Genomic DNA, 10,523 nt, shown 5'->3' on the forward strand with positions numbered 1-10,523 from the left:
ATAGGTGTCTGGAACAATGGGTTGATGCTCTATACCCTATTCAAGTTGTCTGAAGGAGATTCAGGGTTTAACAGTTAGGAGTCATCTCAAGTGTCATGACAAATATCATTGGAGTAGTGTTATTTCTAAAATTTACAATGATTGGCATTATAATTAGAAAAAAGTTTAAAGACACTTGTAGGGTATTTGGCACAAATCTAACACCTCTCAGGATGTTTTTACTTTGCATAGTGAGAGTATAAACTTAAAGAAGGCTGCTGAGCTTTGATGCTGCAGATAATGCTGATAAAATTATCCATGACCTGAGGTCAGTATTTCTTTTTTGGTCAAACCTCAGGAATGGCATATATAACTTGATCCTGCTAGCCCTTCTTGTTCTGGGAATAATTTTATTCCTGCCCATTGTGTTAAAGCTTGTCTTTAACTACATCAACAGGTTGGCAGCCAAAGTACATGACTTGAAAATCAAATGGACCCCCAGACAGAGTTATTAATTTAACAGGCTGGCAAGCCAAGGATGGGTAAGATTCTGCAGAGTCTTACCAACCTAAGACATAAGTGCATTATTTATTATAATGCATATTCTACAATGGGTAAGGAAGGCTTTCTTGTCAGAATGACCTAAAACAGGCTCTATTTGGTTGATGGAATAAAAAAAGGGAGGCGTAGAGAGCTTTTGGGGCTCCCCGGCAGGAATCTGACATTGGCCAAGGACAAGGAAATGGGCTGCTTGGAAGGAATCTGACATAGGCCAAGGACAAGGAAATGGACAACAGGCAGGAATCTGACATTATTCTGGAAAAGAAAGTAATTTCAGGCAGAAATCTAAATCCTACGCTAGAACAAAGAAGAAATTTCAGTCAGAAATCTCAATCTTAGGCTAAAAAGGAAGTAATTATAGGAAGAAATCTAAATCTTACGCTAGAACAAAGAAGTAGGCTTCAGGCATGAAAATTACTTTGGGCTAGGACAGGGAAGTAGGCTCCGATATTTTGGTCATCCTGATAAGCCCTTAGAAATAGTGATCACAGGAGTGATCGAGGGACTCTGTTTATTGTCATGCATGTTCTTTGACTACCTGGGATTATTGTCTTGCTTGTTCCTTGATTGTTTGCATCAATTTTATTGCTAGTTCCCCAACCTAGAACTGACCTTAATACTTGCATGTAATTTAAACAGTATAAAGGCAAAAAAGGAGACGGAGGGATGGAATACGGGATTAATTGGGGGGGATGGGGAAAGGGGAAAACAGCTGAAATGTAAATAAATAAAACATCGAATTAAAATATTTAAGTTCATAAAAAAATGAAAGTTGTTAGTTGAAGTTAAAAGTTTAAAGAGAATGAACAGCTATTTCTCTTGATGTATTGGTTAAGTAAATTGAATACAACTTTTGTGTTAAAAAAAGGAAGTGGGTATAAACAAGGAGAGAATAGGAATTCCCCAGGTGAGGCATCTAAATCTCCTCCAAGTCCTCCTTGACTTTGGAGTTGGTAATGTGTCTATGGGACCTCATCATATCTTGCCCACATTTCAGAAACAGTATTAGAACTCAAAGGACATGGACAATAAGAATGTTAGAGTTCTTCCACACTGAAGTGTCTGGTCAGATATAATCTTAGGTGTCTTAGTTTCTTTCTGTTGCGATAAAGCCATGATCAGAAACAACTTGGGGATAAAAAAGGCTTATTTTAACTTATACTTCGCACATCACAGACCATCACTGAGGAAAGTCAGGCCAGAAACCCAGGGCAGGAACCTTGAAGCAAGAACTGAAGCAGAACCCATAAAAGAATGTTGCTTGCTTACTGCCTTGCTTCTGATGGCTTACTCTCAAATACCACCTGCCCAAGGATGCACCATCCACAGTGAATGGGCCCTATCTAATCAATCATTAATCAAGGAAATATTTCAAAGACTTGCTCACAGGACAATCTGGTAGAGGATTGAGGTTCTCTCTTCCCACATGAGCCTAACCTGTCACACTGATCAAAACTCACTAGCAGAACAGTGTAACACATCTGTGTATACTATGAGAGGGGACCTGACAATGTGCTCCAAAGGCACCCAAATAACATCTTCTAGTTATCTTCAATTGTAAGCTTGATACAGTCTTGAATCACCTGCAGGTTCTCAATAACAAAGGTAGCCAAGGAAGCAAGGGGTAGAAAGTCAGTAGGCTTCCTTCTTCTGTAGTTCCTGTTTCAGATCCTGCTTAAGCTCCTGCCTTGTCTTTCCTCACCAGTGGTCTACAGCTTTGAACTTAAAAGAAATTAATTTCTCTCCATTGCTTTTGGTCACAGTATTTTATCACAGCAACAAGAAAGCAAGTTAAAATATGGAGCAACTTGAATGATGCTCGTGGGGCTTAGTTTGCTCCCAGGGACAATAGCGCAGTCAGAAAAGATGTTTGAAGCATTTACACTCAGATTTTTCATTTAAAGAAGTATTTCATTTAAAAATCCTCTGTGGTAGCTCCCAGGGTCTAAACCACCAGCCTGGGAGCACTTAGGGAGGGATCCAGCACTTCAGTTGAATATGTAAGAGTGGAGGGCCCTGCTGGGCATAGGTGGAAGAAGAGAACCTTGACCGCATGAAGGCTGGATGCCCCAGGGGGTGGGAATTTTGAGGGTGGGGAGGGGGGAGTGGGGGGGTAGATAGAGGTTACATCCACAGAGAAGAAGGAGGAGGGGTGAGGGGATTGGGGGTTCCTGGGTGGGTGGGGGATGGGGTAAGAGGACAACATAGGAAATGTAAATAAAACATCCAATAAAAAAAAAACAAAAAAAATCCTCTGTGGTAAAATCTGTATTACAAACTGTATCGTAGTAGCTCCTTTCAGTGCACAATGTTAATACTGAAAGTCAGGTGGGGTAGTCTGCTTATCAGGGTTGGATGCTGGACTTACTCCAGATGGGGTCCCACGAGAATCTCTGGCTTGGATGAGTATGGGGTGAGAACAGCCACTGCCACTGCCCTGGAGCGGTCCCAGAGGGATGGAGTGCGGACAGTGAGAGTCCGCTGCTGCCTCTGTTGCTTCTGACCGCGTCTACAAGGTGGAGAGGGGAAAAGTTACAGCTCTTTGCTAAGCTGGGAAGTGCTGGCTAGGGATGGGGGGGATCTCTTTTCAAGTGTCACAGCTCTTGATGCACCAGTGAAGTGTCCCAGTGAAGCACCGGCTGGCTGGCGTAGAGGATCCGTGACAGAAGCTCTCCGACCGACAATGGGATGATTCTCACATGCACTTTACTTCTAAGTTAGGCTAAATATATACAGTTTGGGGTGGGCAGCAGGCAACCCCTGTTGGCTTGGTCTGAGAGCTTGAGGATGCCTCATTCATCTGCTTGTGGGGGTGCTGCTCCTACATGACCGATGGCCATAGACCTCTCTGTGGGAGGGGCTGTGGAGGGCTGAAGGTGAGGGTTCCAGGAGCCCAGGAACAGAACTGAAGGCCTTCTGTCCTAGGGGGTCTCCGGGGTTCAAAAGCTCATTCAACAAGGCACCCAGCTGTCTCTCATAGCTCACCACCACACAGTTGGATGCACTCCTGTGTTTATCTTTGCTGTGTCTTCTCTTGGACCAGTATTAGAATATTTTGGAGGATGTGTTCCCAGGATTTCACTATCATTTTCCATGGACTCTCTGTACCTGATGATTTCATTTGAATGACTTCCAACAGAGCATAGTGTAGATGACAGCAAGAGTTTATTACATGGTAGCATGAAGAATTCTCAATGGCAAAAGTGAGCAATGGCCAGACTCCATTGTGGGGGAAATGACTGTCTTGGAATGATAGCCAAAGAACCCTCTCTTTTTTCTTTACATACTGTACCGGCTGTTTTTGTGTCAACTTGACACAAGCTGGAGTTTTCACAGAGATAGGAGCTTCAGTTGAGGAAATACTTCCATGAGATCCTGCTGTAAGGCATTTTTTTCTCATTTAGTGATCAAAATGAGAAGGCCATTGTGAGTGGTGCCATCCCTGGGGTGGTAGCCTTGGGTTCTATAAGAAATCAAGCTGGGCAAGGAACAGGAAGCAAACCAATTAGTAACATTCCTCCATGGCCTCTGCATCTGCTCCTGCTTTCTGACCTGCTTGAGTTCCAGTCCTAACTTCCTTTGGTGATGAACAGTAGTGTGGAAGTGTAAGCTGAATAAACCCTTTCCTCCCCAACTTGCTTCTTGGTCTTGATGTTTGTGCAGGAATAGAAACCCTGACTAAGACACATACCAAGATAGGCTTCATACTTTCCCAATCCTCTGGAACAGGCAGCTTCCCCAGTGACTCTTTTCTGTTCATGGTGCTGACATGCCCATGTATATTTACTCATAAGGAAGGGGATAGTAGTATGTCTTTGTTCCTTAATTGATAGCTTCCTTCCAGGTAGTGAGTAACTTACAAAGGTGTTAGGTTACTAGCAGTTCAAAAACTCATGTCTCCTAGCAGGGCTGGATGCACCTCCAATAATCCACTATTTTGACTCAAAGTCATGTAATAACAGCTTTAAAAGAATTACAGAAAGAAAATAATATTACATATCTAAGAACAAGCATCTTCAGAACCTGGAAATTTCTTCCGGTTTCCTGGCTCACAGTGAAGCCCTACAATCTCCATTGTCCTCTATGTTGTCTTGTCTGTGTCTATCCTGTTATGAGATTCTTTTGTAATCTGAGTAGAAAGGGCTAGTTGTGGAACACCCTCCTTCCTTAAAAATTAGTGTTCTCACAAGGACATACGTGGGAGATTCAAAGCCGGTTTTGAAGAGAAGAATGGGGGCATACACTCTAACAATGTTATAACAATGTTATATTCGCCCTAAACCCACTGAAAACTTACCCTTGGGAAAGTAGAGTACTGCTCCTTTCTTTCTTTCTTTCTTTCTTTCTTTCTTTCTTTCTTTCTTTCTTTCTTTCTTTCTTTCTTTCTTCCTTCCTTCCTTCCTTCCTTCCTTCCTTCCTTTCTTTCTTTCTTTCTTTTTTCTTTTATTACTTTTTTCTTATATAAATGTACCCAAATATTTCTTTCATTCAGTTTATGTATTTGTAAAATATAATAATAAATGATATTGTTAGTAAATACATGAGATTGTATTAGGATTAATTATAACATCATTTTATTGGTTATTTTATTTATTTACATTTCAAATGTTTTTCCTCTTCCAAGTTTCCCCTCTACAAACCCCCAGTACCTCTCCCCACCCCGACCTCTATGAGGGTGCTCACCAACCAGCCACCTTCTCAAACCTCAGTGCCCTAGCATTCCCCTACCCTGGAGCATTGAGCCTCCACAGGACCAAGTGGCTCTCCTCCCACTAATGCTAGAAAAGGCAATTCTCTGTTATATATCCAGCTGGAGCCATAAGTCCCCCATGTGTACTCTGTGGCTGGTGGTTTAGTCCTTGTAAAATTTGGGGGGGGTCTGGTTAGTTGATATTGTTGTTCTTCCTATGCGGTTCCTTCAGCTCCTTCAGTTCTTGTCCTAACTCCTCCACTGAAGTCCCAGCACTCAATCTGATGTTTGGCAGCTTGCATCTGCATCTGTATTGGTCAGGCTCTGGCAGAGTTTCTTAGGGACAGCTATTCCAGGATCCTGTCAGTAAGCACTTCTTAGCATTAGTAATAATGTCTGTGTTTGGTGTCTGCAGATGGGAGGGATCCCTAGGTGGAGCAGTCTCTGGATGGCCATTCCCTCAGACTGCTCCAGTCTTTGTCACTGCAGGTTTTTTGGACAGGAAAATTCTGGCTTACTGTTTTTGAGGTGAGTGGGTGGCCCCATCCAGGAGTACTGTTCTTTGAGACAGAATTTCTTTATCTTTTTTTCATAATCCTTGACTTGAACAAAACTCTCTCTAATATAGTCATTGCTTTCTTATTTGTTTGGTAGTAGAAATTTCATAGGTTGGTAACTTAGCATCAGTTCTGGATTTTACAAACAGTTGACTGTGGGTGAGGGCCCCGCCTTACTGACCTTCAGACCCATGATGTGTACTACCACTTATTAGATGGAGCCTCTGCATCTCTAACCAGATGGAGAGCGATCAGTCTCTTCCTTCATTCATGTCCTTGCTTTCATCCCTTAACTTGATAGCATATGCATTGATGTGGTTGTGCAGCAAAGCCTCATCTTCTGGTCATGTTGGGATTCACCTTGAGCTACTTCCTTCCATAGCTTATGTCTCAGCAGACTAGGGGCAGTGAGCAAATGAAGAAAGGACAGACACACAAACACATACAGAAAAGCTGGGATTGGCTTGGGATCTGTGATGGAGTAGCCACAGCACCCCTCAATGTGTATATTATATATATTAAGTTGAAAAAGAAAGTGGTGTTCTAACATACAGATAAACAAGGAAGCAGGTTATTGTATATTGATAAACAAGGAAGTAGTTTGCTGCATACAGTTGAGCAGGAAGGCTGGTTTAGCTGCTCTCAGGAGTAACTGTCTCTCTAGGGGGCAGTCTTCAGGCTGTAAACATCTTGAGTAAGGGAAGCTATGGTGGACATTCTCTGTCCACAGTGAGAACATTCCTATTTAGACCACAGGAAGGCTTTGCCATCCCACTGAGCTTTCCCCTGGGAAGATTTTGCCCTTACCATGGGTCTGAGCCACTGGTCATTGACAGAGCTATGCCAATGTCAAGTTATATACATTCATTCAGGACTTGGCTGGTTTCCTACAGAACCATTCATGAGTCAGATCTCTCTTAACCACTTAGAAATGTTCAGTTCATTTGGCTAACCACACTGTCATGGTGGGAAAGAATGCCAGCAAGCAGCAGGCAATGGCAGCTGGAATAAGAAACTGAGAACTCACATCTTGAACCCAAATATAAAGCAGAGAGTGAACAGGAGGTGATAGTATGATTTTTAGGTAAAATCTGCTCTAAGCTTGTTTCTTATACCATGACTGACTCACCAAAGGCCTCCAGCTGTGCCTCTCTCTATATACTTTACTATCATTTCTTTTTAAATTTACTTGTAAATGTCACTGAGAGCTTGAATCCTGAAGCTGATCATATGGAAATTAATGCACACAGAACAAATGCTACTCAGAATCAGGATACACCACAAGAGGACTGACCCATGAAAAGGCTGCCTGTTAAGACTGTAGGGTGAGAGACTGAGAGTGATGGGAGGCCCAGAAGTCTCTCACCCCAGAGCAGGCATATCAGGAAGTATGAAATGGTTTGGGATTGATTACACCTGAGGTTCAAAATGAGCAAAGTTAGAGTTGTTTACTTGGTATAAACTTTCTGATCCCTCCCACAGGTATTGCAAGATAACTCAGAAAAAGTTTGTTCGCAGCCCTCCCCAGATGACTATTATCCAGATCACAGGGAGTAAGGTCAAAGGCAGAGAAGATGCTTCACTGGCATCCGAGGTCTCCGTGCTCCACAGTGAGAACTTGTCGGGTTCTGCAGACACTAAATTTACAAATTGCTCCCATGCATTAAATACTCCCTTCATCCTGTGCAGAAACTCCTCAGGCTCAGAGTCCTCCCCTGCCATGTCCATCTGGGTAAGTGCCCTGCACCCAAGTGCAGAATTAAAAGGTGGTCTGGTCCCAGGCAGGCTGAGGGCAGAAGAGTTCCCAGGTTACAGGGAGGTTTTCTGCATCTGCAATGGAGACACTGAGCTCTGACAGCTCTTCAGCAGGGAGGACTCTGTTCTGCATGGGCAATGAACATGTTTTCTTCTTAGGATACTCATTTTCAGTAACTCCTAAAACTCATCACTTTTGTACACTTCTGGAATATCCATAAATTTTTGGTTTGCATTCACTTTTCTAAAGTAAATGACTCTTAGTGTCAGCATTTAAGTCACACAGTAAATTTCCTGGCTTATTCTTTCATACAGATCATTTGATGTTACCAAGGAACCTTAAAGCCACATCTTAATGTAATGCCTTTAACTCTTTGTCTGTCTAGAACTGTTATTGGATTTGATTTTTTTGGTTTGAATAATTCAGAGACTTGAAGCTGTGGTGGTTTGAATATGCTTTGACCAGGGACTGGCACTCTTAGCAGGTGGGGCTTTGTTGTAATAGGTGTAGCCATGTTGGAGGAAGTATGTCACTGTGGGCATAGGCTTTAAGACCCTTGTCCTAGCTTCATGGAAGCCAGTCTTTCCCTGCTTGCCTTTGGAATAAGATGTCGATCTCTCAGCTCCTCATGCACGATGCCTGCATGGATGCTGCCATGCTCTTGACTTGATGATAATGAACTGAAATTCTGAACCTGTAAGCCAGCACCAATTAAATATTGTCCTTACAAGTGTTGGCTTGGTCATGGTGTCTGTTAACATCAGTAAAGCTCTAAATAAGACAAATGTTGGTACCAGAGGTTGAGGTATTGCTGTGATAGGCATGACCATCCTTTTTTCTTTTTAATGAGAATTTGAATTTTGGGACTTTTGATTTGGAATGTAGTGGGATGCTTTAAGGGTGGCTTATGGGCCATCCTAATGGGAATTTGGATGATTATCTTGCTGAGGGTGATTTGAACTGTGGAAGCTTGACTCTAGAGGTTTTAGAGGAGAAAAGTATTAATTTGTGACCCTAGCCCTTTGGAGGAACCCAGAAGCTCGGGCTTGGATCCCAGACACTAGAGCAAGAAGCTGTAACATGAAAGTTGCCTTAGAGTCCCCAAGATGTTGGAGCTGCCAGGGCTATGGGACATCTGCTGAGGAAAGTTGGTAACATGGAGTGGAACCAGCCAAGGAAAAAGATTTTTGTTGCAGTCAACAAAGATGAAAAAGGAGTTGGAGATCTGAAAAACACTTTGACATCAGACATGGAGAAGTAGTTTGGATTTTACCCAGCTAGTTTCCTATTTTGCTTTGGAGATTATAGTTAAGTGATTGGATGAATCTCAGAAGAGACTTTGAACTTGAGATATTTTACATTGTTGAACCTGGTATAGACTATGGGAACATTGGAAATTGTACTAATTGTATTTTTTATTGTGCTATGGATAGGAATGGCTCCTGTAGACTCGTGTGTGAGCAAGACTATCAGAGCCAGGGAGTGGAATGTGGTGGTTTGAATAAGCTTAGTCCAGAGAGTGGTACTATTAGGCTGTGTGGCCTTGCTGGATTAGTTATGACATTTTAAGAGGAAGTAGTTCACTGTGGGGGTAGGCTTTGAGACCCTCCTCTTAGCTTCCTGGAAGATAGTCTTCTGTTTACCTTTGGAACAAGATGTAGAATTCTCAGGTCCTCCTAAACTGTACCTGCTTGGATGCTGTCCTGCTCCCACCTTAAGGATTGAAGTGAACTTCTAAACCTAGCCCCAATTAAATGTTGTGCTTATAAGGGTTGTCTTGGTCATGGTGTCTGTTCAAAGCAATGAAACCCTAAGACAGAAGCTTTACAAAAAATGAAGCTTCAGGTTCAAAGCTGCATTGTATACATCCTCACAGTTTGCTGTGTCTCATTCCCAGATCACCTAGAGCTACTAGAACTCAGAGGCTGTCCTTAAGCTGGGCTCCACCCCATGGGATGTCTCAGCTAAGGAACATGGTTTCCAGTATAAAATAGCAAGTCTATGGTGAACTTGGTGGTGGTTTCCCCAGGTCCTAAGAACAGGAATTTTTGACTCTTATTTCTTGGGTGAAACAATTGCAAAGCACTCAAATAATGTGAAAACCAGGATTTTGTTGCATTCTCTAGGTCTGGTCTCTCTTACTAGCTCCCACAATTCCACAAACTGTATTTTCCTATGGTGTTAGAAGTAGATAAACCAAAATCTATCTCCCTTTTTGTTACAACGAGTCCATTAAAGCTGCTGGGAAGGAGGCCTGTAATTTCTTGTTCCATCATGAGATCCATCACATCATGAGTTGTATCAGGAAAAGTTTCTCCTGGAGTCAGGTTGGGTCTCTGTAATAACAGCAGTCATCTGTGATAAAACCTTTGTCATGTCTTTGACAAGGCTTCTCTGGGACTTCCTGTTCCTTCATCATAAAAGCACACTGTCTTCTCTGGAGTTTCTGAAGATGACTTTTAAATACTGCAACAATTTAACTGCTAGTGTGAGCCCAGAGGACAATAAAGCACTTCAGCTACTTCTTATCCCAAGTATTCTTTATGGTTTTCTCTATCACACCCATACAGTCCCCTTTGTGTCCCTCTCTAGACAGAGTATTGTAATCAACTCAGTGATGGTTTTCTTTGTCTGAGCACTGGTGGCTTCTCCCTCACTGTCTTCCAATTAGTTGTCCAAGTAGAATTGTTAGATAAAGAATACTGCTTGATGCAACTCTACTCTAAACAGAATCTATTTTTCTGAAGCAGAGCCAGTCCCACCTTCCAAACCCTTGGTCCACTGTTAAGGGAGGCACACAGGGGTGAGAGCAATGGTAGTATGATAAGGTGAGCTGTGTGACAATGACAAACACAATCAACAGTTTCATAAACATAAGGACAGACAGGTATTGCTCAAACCTGACTTAACCCCTGCTCTTTACATAGCCACTCACAGCAGGGTGTAGGTAGGCGGCAACCATGTTCTAGAGGAGGAGACA

The sequence above is a fragment of the Grammomys surdaster genome, unplaced genomic scaffold (genome assembly GCF_004785775.1).
Source record: "Grammomys surdaster isolate TR1022 unplaced genomic scaffold, NIH_TR_1.0 531, whole genome shotgun sequence".
Taxonomy (NCBI): Eukaryota; Metazoa; Chordata; class Mammalia; order Rodentia; family Muridae; genus Grammomys; species Grammomys surdaster.